Genomic DNA, 12408 nt, shown 5'->3' on the forward strand with positions numbered 1-12408 from the left:
GCATTTTCTGGTGGTTCTCTGGAGTGACAGCGAGCTTGTCCCAATGGCTACAGCTCTGTTTCAATTGTAAAATGCACAGCATGCTAATTGATTAATCGGGGTTCGATCGTATTGGGTTTCAGATTTTACCCATTTCTCTTCCTGTCCTAAACGCAAAATCGATGGCACTAACAATCAGCCTAATCTTACTCTTACAATCCTCTTATATTTACAAATTTAAAAAATGTCTTTCTTTGCCTGCCCTGTAAAAACTGCCCTATTAAAAACTACAGCTTCATATCTAACCCACTGGAAAGTCAGTAAACACAGACACAGAGTGTTTTTACACCACATTTATTTAGGAAATGTAATAAGAGTCTAAAATATGGCAGATAGTTCAATAACAATTTGAAAATAATCATAAATATGAATCCAATAAATACAGAATATGTATAGGAGCTGCTATTCACGCAGAGTATTATGACTTTGCAGAATACTTTCAATGCACTGCCTCACTTGCAATGCGTTACAGTGCTTTAAATGACCCGAACGCTTCCTGCACTGGCAAAAAGCAAGCATTTAAAGGTCACTGATGTCAGCTAAAGCCTGCAAAACCTGTTTTTTGTGGGGGTTTTTCTTTATGGCCAGTTCTGATGCAATCTTATCCTGCTGTGTCTGAAGCATGGGCAGACTCAAAAAGGAAGTTTATGGTTGCACAAACTTTTATGTGTCATCAAGATAAAAGTTTATCCACATACACCAGGGTATATCTGAATAAACTTAATTTTGCCCAAAGCTCCAACTCCCCAGGTGGCTGTAATGAGCTTAGACGACTATGTCTCGACTGGCTCGGTGCACTAGCTCCATTTCAAAAGTTTCATCTGAAAAGAAAGCGCTATGTCTTCTAATTGAAGACGTTTCTTTTATACAGACTCAGGGAGTTAGGGCCCATTGCAGTCAAGTCTGAGCTGAGACTTTGATGTGAGATTATCGGGCCTCAGCTCTGTGACAGAAGGTCACCACTCTCTCACTGGCTTGATGCCTCCCCTTCTCCTTCTCCTGCCGCTCAAAGTGATCCAGCCTGCCTCTCAGTCAAATTTGAGGAAAAGAAGTACGACCAGGCTGTCAGACATGTCCAGCTTATATTGAGATGTCAACCTTTAAAATCCCCTTTTCAACATGCAGTGAAAGACAAAATCCCACCAGATTTACAGATAACAGAGTTTTACTATAGTTAAATCAGCAGGACAAGTACAGCCAATAACCTGGAATGGAAAGGATAGATACGTGTGTGTTTGAGAGAAATGAAAGATGCAGTGAACAAAAATGTTAGAGCAACAGATTAGAGATGGGAGACAAGAAAACAGAGAACAGAGGAGTAACAAATGAATAACAAACAGTGTTGGTACACAGAACAGAAATACAACAAATCTGGTGATTCACAGTTGAAAATATAATATTTTCCCAGGAAACTGGGTATTGGAAATGAAAAAAACTAAACAAAATAATAAATTAGTCTTTAAGTAAGTTGTGAAAGTGTGTGGTTGTCTATCTGTCTGCCCTGTGGTGAACAGAGGAAGAGGAGAGGGAGTGTTTAAATAACAATCACGAACATTTAGCAAGAGACACAAAGACAAAGTTGCACACATTTCACACACAGCATGGGCCTTTTTAAATAAACAGGTTGCTCAGCTTTGTTTGTGGATTCCTCAATAAAGAGAACATCCGGATCCACAAAAGGCTTAAAAGAGACATAAGGAGCAGACATGGCAGCCTGAATTTACAGGAGGATTTCACAACAGCAAAGATAGAAGTAAAACTTTCAGGGGAAAGAAAAGTCACCATGCATTTAAGGAGCTTTTATTTATTTATTTTTCTATCTGATATTACCAACACGGCTGCAGCGAGGAGAGGTTTCTTCTAAATGGCACTGCCATAACAGATCCAGTCACTCACCACTCCCATTTAGTGTGTGCCTTATTAAATCGCTTCCGGCTTTTGGTGAGCTGAACTTGAGCCAATCTGAGAAACCAAACACAATTTTTCTTTAGGCAGGAAACTTATTTCTGTACAAAAATTCGCACACAACCAAAAACAATATCTTATACTGTTTATTTAAAAAAAAAGGTGGGGGGGGGGGGGAATAATAAATATAGCCTGGGAACCAAATGAATAAGAGAGCTCATGTTTCTTTAGCTCGTGCAGAAGGCATCCGTCTGCACATTTCCACACAGCCCTGTTTGTGTCAGGCCAATCACAAACATTCATCTAATACAGGGCAGGTTTGATGGAAATACACTGAGGATGCTGTGGATCTTTTGTAGATAAACAAGATGGCTGCTGCTCACCTTATCTGCTACTGAGATAACGTGTGGTTCGTACATTAATTTATACAAGAGTTTCTGAAGCTATATTGACATCACTTTTGTCTCTTAAGCGGCTAGTTAATCAAATGAATAACACCAATACTGTGCTTGACATTCTTCCATCTCGCATAGCTAAGGACTGTTGTGATGTAATTGGACCTAGTATCCTATTTCTTATGAACCTTTCCTTGCTCTCAGGCTGTGTTCCTTTGGCCTTTAAACATGCTGTAGTCCACCCGATTCTTAGAAAAAGAAACTCTGACTGTTATGACCTTTTAAACTACAGACCGATCTCTAAGCTTTCGTTCTTGCCAAAAATCCTGGAGAGACTAGTTCTCTCCCAGCTCCAGGCGTACTTGGACACGAACAATATTGCTGAGAAATTTCAATCTGCTTTTAAGCCATTGCATAGCACTGAAACAGCGTTGGTTAGAGTTCTTAATGATATTCTTGTAATTACTGATACTGGACGCTCTATGATCCTAGTTTTATTGGACCTCTCTTTGGCTTTTGATGAGCTGGACCATAACATCTTATTATTAAGACTTGAGCACACTGTGGGTATTAGAGGCACTGCCCTCGACTGGTTTAAATCATACCTTGCTGATAGATCCTTATCAGTTAACTTAGGCACCTTCTCCACTTCCTCTGCACCAGTCTGCTGCGGTGTACCTCAAGGATCAGTTTTAGGCCCTATTCTCTTCTCGTTGTATTTGCTCCCTCTAGGTGCAATCTTTGAAAAATACAATATCGCCTTCCACTGTTACGCCGACGACATACAGATCTATTTTGAACTTACTGACGACCTTGCTGTGTCCCTGCACTACTTTCAAGAATGCATGCGGGAGGTCAAAGAATGGTTCCTGAGTAATTCCCTCGTTTCAAACGATAAGAAGACTGAGACTGTGGTGTTCAACAGTAAAATCCCTTGTGTTGAACTCTGTGCTGCCCTGGGTTCCTTTGCTAGCTCTTCCTGTGACTATGTCAGTAACTTGGGTGTACTGGTGGATAGCTCGCTCAAACTCGATAAGCAAGTGTCTGCTGTAGTGAGATCTAGCTTCCACCAACTGCACCTTATCTCTAAGGCTAGGCATTATGTTCTGCATGAGGACCTGGAGAAGCTTATTCACACTTTTGTGACCTCCAGGTTGGATTATTGTAACTCCTTGCACTACGGTCGTCCCTCTTCTCTTTTTCTTAGACTGCAAACAGTCCAAAATGCAGCAGCCCGCCTTTTGACTGGTACCAGGAAATTTTGCTGTATTCTAGCTGGCTTGCACTGGCTACCCATAAAGTACCGTACTCAATTTAAAATATTACTCCTTACATTCAAAACTATTAATAGATTAGCGCGGAGTTATCTTAGTGAACTTCTCAGGCCACATACTCCTGCTAGAACACTTAGATCTGCCACTCAACTACTTCTGACCCAACCCAGATCTCGGCTGAAGTCCCGGGGTGACCGTGCGTTTGCTCTGGCTGCCCCGGTACTGTGGAATAACTGTCCTCTTGATATCCGCGCCTCTGATTCTATTGCACTGTTTAAATCACGACTAAAAACCCACTTATTCAATCTTGCCTTTCCCTCTAGTTAACATTTCTGTTATGATTTTATATGATGCACTTTTATGCTCATTTAATTCCTTGTTTGTTCTGTATCTGCTGCTTTCCTATGTATCAGTGACAGCTATTTGCTTGCAAACCTAGTACTTGCTTTGGTCCCGAGGCTGCTTTTATTGTTGCTGGCGACTTCAACCACACCAACTTAAAGACAGTCCTCCCCAGATTCCACCAACATGTCTCCTGCCACACCAGAGGAGACAAGACTTTAGACCATGTGTATTCCAACCTGGCTGGAGCCTACAAAGCCACACCCCTCCCCCACATTGGACAATCGGACCATCTCTCCCTGTTCCTCACACCTCGGTATTCACCACTCATCCAACATGTGAAACCTGCTGTGAGGACAATTAAAGTGTGGCCAGAGGGGACAGACGCAGTGCTCCAGGACAGATTTAAAAACACAGACTGGAATATGTTCACCCACACAGACCTGGACCAGTACGCCTCATCTGTACTGGATTACATCTCCAAAACCACAGACAGTGTCACCACCCAGAAACGGATCACCATGTACCCCAACCAGAAGCCTTGGATGAACCGGGATGTTCGTCTCCTCCTGAAGGCCCGCAACACTGCCTTTAGGTCAGGAGATGCACACGCCTACAGTACAGCCAGGGCTAATCTAAAGAAGGGCATCAAAAAAGCCAAACACCATTACAAAAAGAAGGTAGAAGAACACTTCTCCAACTCCAACCCCCGACGCATGTGGCAAGGACTCCAGACCATCACAGACTACAGGACCACCAAACCCTCCCCCGCATCCTCTGATGTCTCCTTCCTCAACGAGCTCAACAACTTTTATGCTCGTTTTGAGCGAGGGAACCCCACAACCACAACCAAAGCAGACATGACGCCAGACCACCAACCTATGACTCTCTCCCCCACCAATGTAGGAGCGGTGCTGAGCAGGATCAATGTCCACAAGGCTGCAGGCCCTGATGGCATCCCCGGGCGTGTTCTCAGAGCGTGTTCTGGGGAGCTTGCAGGAGTGCTCACAGACATATTCAATCTGTCCTTGGCCCACGCTGTGGTACCGGCCTGCTTCAAATCCACCTCCATCGTCCCGATACCCAAAAACTCCAACCCATCTTGCCTCAATGATTACCGCCCAGTAGCACTCACCCCCATCATCACTAAGTGCTTAGAGCGACTGGTCCTAGCACACTTCAAATCCTGTCTCCCCCCCACCCTGGACCCCCACCAATTCGCATACCGCCGGAACAGGAGCACAGAGGATGCAGTCTCCATCGCAATGCACTCTGTCCTCTCACACCTGGACAACAACAACACCTACGCCAGAATGCTGTTTATAGACTTCAGTTCAGCATTCAATACAATCCACCCCTCACAACTCATCAGGAAACTGACAGACCTGGGCATCAGTTCCCTCATGTGCAAATGGTTACTGGACTTCCTGACCAACCGCCCCCAACATGTCCGGCTGGATAACCGCTGCTCATCTACCATCACAATGAACACCGGTGTACCACAAGGCTGTGTGATGAGCCCTTTCCTCTACTCCCTCTTCACCCACGACTGCAGACCTGCTGATGGTTCCAACACCATCATTAAGTTTGCAGATGACACCACGGTGATTGGCCTCATCAGTGACAACGATGAGGCCGCCTACAGGGAGGAGGTGGATCGTCTGGCTGAGTGGTGCGACAGAAACAACCTGCTGCTTAACACCGAGAAGACCAAGGAGCTCATCGTGGACTACAGGAGGAATGCTGACCCACATCCACCCATCCACATTAAGGGGACGGCTGTGGAGCGTGTGAGCAGCTTCAAGTTCCTGGGAGTCCACATCTCCGAGGATCTCACCTGGACGACCAACTGCTCCAAGCTGGTCAAGAAGGCTCACCAGCGCCTCTTCTTCTTGAGGACTCTGAGGAAGAACCACCTGTCCTCAGACATCCTGGTGAACTTCTATCGCTGCACCATCGAGAGCATCCTGACCAACTGTATAACAGTCTGGTACGGGAACTGCTCTGCCTCGGACCGGAAGGCGTTGCAGAGGGTCGTGAAAACTGCCCAGCGCATCGCCGGAGCACCACTTCCTGCCATAAAAGACATCTACAGGAAGCGGTGTCTGAAAAGGGCTGGGAAAATCATCAAAGACCCCAGTCACCCATCACATGGACTCTTCACCCTCCTGCCCTCTGGGAGGCGCCACAGGAGCCTCCGGACTAAGACCACCAGGTACCGGAACAGCTTCTTCCCCACAGCTGTCAGACTCCTGAACTCTGCCTCCTGACATCTGACCCACGTTAAACTCATGGACTGAACATACACACACCCACAATGGACAACTGTACCCTCAAACACAATAATAACATGGACTGAACCACCACTCACAACCACTAGCACTTTATATAGCCTCTGTAGAAACTATCTACACCCTCACTTATCTTAACTGCACTACTGTATAGCTCTGTGTAAATAATCATTCTGTACATTCGATAATCTTTAATCCTACAACTGTTTACAACTTGCATAGTTCCCATTTCTGTATAGCTGTATATCCCAGATTCTGTAAAGTTATTTATTTCATATTCTGTATAGTTTTTCATATTTATATCCTGTTCATATCCTGTACATAGCTTGTACTCACTACAGCCTGTACATACTTATAGTTATAGAATATTCACAACATACTTCATACCGTGTACATTATAACATACCATAATAGACCCATTTCTGTAATATACTCACATATCTATATTATTGCTAATATATATTGTAATATATCTATATCACTAAAGCACTTCTGGATGGATGCAAACTGCATTTCGTTGCCCTGTACCTGTGCATGTGCAATGACAATAAAGTTGAATTCTATTCTATTCTATTCTATTTCTATTATCTTCCTTTTATTCTCTATGTTACTTGTTAAGCACCTTGGCATACCCTTGGTTTTAAGTGTGCTTTATAAATAAAGTTCATTATCATTATTATTATTATAAACCTCTGTCGGGGCCATCAAGCAGTCTGGACTGGGCTTTAATGCAACTTTATCCCCATAAATATCTCAAAGTGAGAGAGCGCATTTCTGTTACAAACAACCTGAAGACAGAAAATATTTGTTTCTGACCGACTACAGTCACTCATATATATCTCATTTCCAACAACACGGTGCCAGTGTGTCTTCAGAACTAGCCCACATTTTGACAGGTCTGAGAGCCAATTGTTACATAGTAACTGCATCTGCCAATCAGTGGTGAATTTCCTGTGGTAGCCCCGCCCAGTGACTCCAATTTGGTCCTTGGATATTTTGTGCTTTTTGGCACTTTTGTGCCACATTTGTTTTTTGAAAATACATGGGACCTGCTCTAGGAACTGGATTAGTGTAAATTCAGTTTTCTGTCCTGTTGATTAGCCCGTGTCGTTTAGCCTCACCAGCTTTGATCAGACTTCTCTCGAATCCTCCTGTTGGGGTTGTGAAAGATTAGCATCTCAGAGTGCATGTAGTCACTCTCTATTATTGTAGGGTTTTTACCGTACACATATTGTTCCAATAGGCGTGACACTAAGTGATATGTGACTTCTGCATTACTCCCTTTGATGAAGTTGCAACACTCGAGCATTTCACAACTAATGACGAGAGCAGAACGCAGGAGCTCGCACAGAGAGAGAAATTCAGTTTTAGAAAATGAAAAGCTGAAGAAACTGTAGACAAAATTCACAAATGACAAACTGATTTGCACTCACTCCTCAGGCGAACCTTCACTGTTCTGTGCAAACACACAAACAGCTTGATGCTGCTACACTGATATTAAAGATGATGTTTTTCTTTGGCTAATATCCAGTGCTAACTTATGTTCCCCGTCTTTCTTTCCTGTTATGCAGCAGAAGTAGTAAGATAAACTCTTCTTATCAATTGAAAACACAAACTTCTCAGATCGATTTGCACATTATCTAGTACGATCCAGAATATGAGAGCTAAGCTCGTTAATATGCACAGCAATAAAAGTAACAGCAAAATGTCTGTGTTTGGTAAAATGATCATTATCTGCTGGTACATAACTGTGGTTTTAGCACTTTGACTATATTTTGATAGAGAGTAGTAGGTGTGTGAAATGTGCTATAACACAACAAAGTGGAAAGCTTCTGCTGTGAGGAAATATCAATACTAAGTAACAGCAAGTAGCAAAATGACATCGTTATTTACAGCTCTGCTGCTAAATGGCTATAAAACTACTCAGAGGTCGTGTATGTGCAGTACATGCATTAATAAAACTGACCATCTAAAGAAATCTGTAACTGCTGGCAGCAGCTCGTGAAAGAAGGGGAAAATAAATTTTCATAAAAACTGTACATTAAACCAACAACTATTAATTTACCTCATTTGAAACTGAATTTTGTCCTGATGTTGTAATGTTATGTATCCCTCCCCGAGCTTCTGCTGGAGGATTCTTCCTGTAAAAAGGGAATTCTTCTTTCCCACTGTTTCCCATCTCTAATTTTGTAAGGGGTTACCTTACATTATTAAATGCCTTGAAGTAACTGTTGTTGTCCACTGTTGATCTGAAAAACAGACGTGATCATGATCAGGACTGTATTTCATGAGGTACTACAGTCCTGATCAAAAGTTTAAGACCACTTAAACGTTCTTCCACCTTTCAGTGTCCCATGCTTGGTGCTCTCGTTGGCGTTCTCTGGTGGCGTTCAAGGAGACGAGGCCTTTAAAGACATTTTTTTGTTTTTGAAGCCCTTCAGTCTCAGGTGCCGTCTGATTGTTATGGGGCTGCAGTCGGCGCCAGTAACGGCCTTAATTTGGGTCGAGGATCGTCCAGTGTCTTGACGGACAGCCAGTTGGATCCTCCAGCTCAGTGCTGGTGACTTTTTTTGGGTCTTCCACTTGAGTTTTTGTTTCATAACCCTCAGGATCATTTAAGAAATGAAAGTCTTACTGCATCCCACCTCAGCAGCGATGGCGTGCTGTGAGAGACCCTGCTTATGCAGTTCAACAACCCGACCACGTTTAAAAAGGGAACGTTTTTTTTTCCTTAGCCATCAGAGCGTCATGACAGTGTGACTGCCTGACAGAAAAGGACAATGAATCCCCATTTTTGCACAGATTTTGCCTTTTAAAGGCAAGTGGTCCTAAACGTTTGATCAGCTGTAAAACAGCCTGTTTCAGTTTAACAGTTGTTTTCAATAAATTGCTCAAAAAAATGTTTTGCCTCACTCCCATTTCTTCTTGTTGCATGTTGAAGCTCTACTTGGAACGTTGCAACCATGCAAAATAGGTTTTTTTGGTCATTTTTCAAGTGGCCTTAAAGTAACAGATCTATTTCCTTGTGTATAAAATGTGTATTATAAAATGTTTACTTTGGCCTAGAAATGTGTGGATGTAAAAGTATGATAACTAGGCTGTCTATTACCTTCCCTTGAACTGCGGTAGCAGTCTTTGGCCCCCGTAGATGAAGTCCTCTGATACACACACACACACACACACACATATATATATATATATGCAAAAAATACACTGCAAACTTAAACCAACACCATCCTCCCTATTCTAAATTTTAAAGAGAGCTTAGCAGAAATATTAAACAACCTAACTAATAGGGTTGCCAACTTCCAGCAAAAAAAATAGGGACACCCCCCCCTGCCTCGTGATGCTTAATCGACGTAGTCAACTTTAATTTAATGCACATGCAAAAAATGAATAAATAAATAAAAAATGCACAGAAATCATTTATTTTTCCACAATAATTAAATAGATTCAACATCTTTCTTCAACAGAACTGCAGACTGCACAGATGGTTGCCAAAGGAAAAAGTACTATAGCTTACTAGGGTATATATTAAGCTTAATAGTTACTATATACAGTAATGGACTTCTATACATTTTACATCAGATTCAAACTTTGGGTGTAAGATTCAGAGAAATATTTATTAAAAGTTAGACATTTTAAATGAGAATAAGAAACGAAAGTTTGTCTTTGTACCAACCTTTTTCCTGTTAGTGCCCTACCTGCCCCCCAGCTCAAGTTAGCGCCTTACATATATATACATATACATATTAAAAACCTTTCCTTCCCTTTCTAACCGGAACTTCTTCCACCGAGAAACACTAAAATATACACAGTCAGTGTCACAGCTCCCTGTCGAACATTGAGCAGCAGCCACTGAGGTTTACCTGTTACCTGTTTCTTCGTGTTTCTTCGTGGAGCATCTGCCCAGCCTCCGTTTTTCGCTCCCCTTCGTGTACATGACACGACAAAATTATAATAAAAACCACTGATATCTGTTATTTATGAATAGATGAAATAGAAATAAAAAACAAAACAAAAACGATGTTGAAATCAAGAGAGAGCGCTCCATTATTTTCTTCTTCGTCGTCGTCATCAGTGTGGTTATGGTATATTAGCGCCACCAACCGGAGCTCAAGTTAGCGCCTTCTTCTTCTTCTTGGTGTTTATTGGCGGTTGACAAACAACGACTTCGTGCATTACCGCCACCAACTGGTATGGAGAGCAGACCAGACTGTCACTTAAGGATTAGATCCTATCATGCTAGTTAAATATTGCTCGATAGCTTTTAGTACTTCAGTTTTTTCTAAGCAAATCCAATTAAATCTAGTTTGAGTTTGATTGTATTTAGGTTTTGAATCAGTTGTCTTCTCTTTCTTCCTCACACTCCTGTCAGTGTAATATAACATGAGCTACTGTCTCAGCACAGTGCTCGCATATTCCGGTGCAATGTTTCCCTAAAATGAAAAGTGTTCCGTTTATCCCAGCGTGCCCAAATCTGAGACGTGAAATGATTGTTTCTCATTTCTCCAGTTTTCCTTTGGATTTTATAAAACCACCGTCCTTTCCTTTCTTTCTCCCATTATTTTTGCAATCTCTCCTTTATTTTCTGTTCTAATTGATTTTTTTATTTCTGTTTTACTACAGCTGATAATTAATTGCACTAATCTTTTTTCCAGTGGCTCTTTTTTGCAGCCTTATCTGCCATTTCATTTCCCTTAACACTATAATATGCTGGTGGCCATACAAAAGTTAATCATTAGTCCCGTTATGTTTACTCTGCATGGTGTTTGTTGAGTTTCTATTAAGATTTCTGGTCGACTTTCTGCATGGTTGCATTGTAAACTTACTAACGATGAACTGGAATCTGAACAAATTACTGATCTTAATGGTCTCATGTCTTCAACCCACTGGACAGTTAATAATATTGCAACCATTTTCCTGTGTATACTGAAAGTCCATCATTGATCCTTTTGCCTTCTTTATATTAAAGTCTGGTATAATAAAAGCCTCTACAACATCTGTATACGTTTGTACAGGATTCTAATGGTGACTAATATATTTCTGTGCCATATGTTAGTTTAAAATAAACTCCTTATCCTCATTTCTATCTACTGTAGCCAAGTTATTTTTTTCCAGGTTTGACTGATTAATAAACATCACACGTCCCTGGATTATATTTTTCCCAAATTTAATCAGTGATTACTTCATATTATTATTATTGTTGTTTCTCAGGATACCAACTTCTGTGCTGCTGTATTAAGGTTTTGTTTGGGTTTTTATTTTCATATTTCATTTCCTTTGATCCGTGCATGTTCTCTGTCCTATTGTCTGTGTGGTTGTGCTTCAGACTGGTTAATTATCCACTGCTGACAATATGATAACACCTAAAAACACTTTGTTAGGTACATGTATTCAGTGCATGTACATTTCATGACATGGATAGTAGTGTTGAGTATTCTGAAATAGTCTGAATATTCATAATATACTGAAGTACTGGAATTTTCCTGCACAACCATTTCTGAGCTTTACAGAGAACGGGCAAAAAACAGAAAATCTTTGGCGAATGGCAGATCTTTGGCATCAAACTAACAGGGCGGAAGGAAACAGTAAGTCAGCTAAGCACAGGAAACTGAGAATAAAAAAAAACATCGCCTGGTTTGATTAGTCTTGACGTCTGCTGTGACAGTCAGACAGCAGGGTCAGAATTTGGTGTAAATTCACAAAAGAATGAATCCATCCTGTCTTGTATCATCAGGTAAGGTTGCTGTTGGTGGTGTAATGGTGCAGGAGTACTGCTGCTGAGCACGTCCGTCCCTTTACGACCACAGTGTACACATCCTCTGACGGCTACTTCCAGCAGGATAATCTCACGATGTCGCAAAGCTCAAATCAAATCAGGACAAAACTGATCTTAATCCAGTCAAGCACCTTTGGGATGTGGTGGGGTGGAAGTGTTGCATTATGGATGTGGAGTAGGGCTGCCACAAACGATTATTTTGATAGTCGACTAGTCACAGATTATTTTTGCGATTAGTCGACTAATCAGATCATCATCCATTGGACGTAAAAGTACAGCTTATTGCACCGGCAGCATCTGCTCTTATATAACTATCATTAGCTTACAGCTTGAAGTGTTTAAGGTCTGTGCTAACTAAAAAATAAAGACAAGATGATAGT

The 12408-nt window shown here is 41.7% G+C and overlaps 1 long non-coding RNA gene across 2 annotated transcripts; it reads right to left on the reverse strand.

The window, feature by feature from the left end:
- Nucleotides 1-364: 364 nt before the first annotated feature.
- LOC309692137 lies at nucleotides 365-10533 on the reverse strand. 2 transcript variants are annotated; one of them, XR_014272230.1, is made up of 4 exons: nucleotides 10116-10533; nucleotides 9356-9404; nucleotides 8312-8495; nucleotides 365-2001 (listed from the first exon to the last, which is right to left on the reverse strand). It is a non-coding gene; the product is annotated as an uncharacterized lncRNA (long non-coding RNA). The 2 variants fall into 2 exon arrangements; XR_014272231.1 differs by having other exon boundaries at nucleotides 10123-10532.
- Nucleotides 10534-12408: the final 1875 nt, after the last annotated feature.

This window comes from Aulonocara stuartgranti (assembly GCF_965226115.1).
Source record: "Aulonocara stuartgranti genome assembly, chromosome: 17".
In the NCBI taxonomy this organism is placed as follows: domain Eukaryota; kingdom Metazoa; phylum Chordata; class Actinopteri; order Cichliformes; family Cichlidae; genus Aulonocara; species Aulonocara stuartgranti.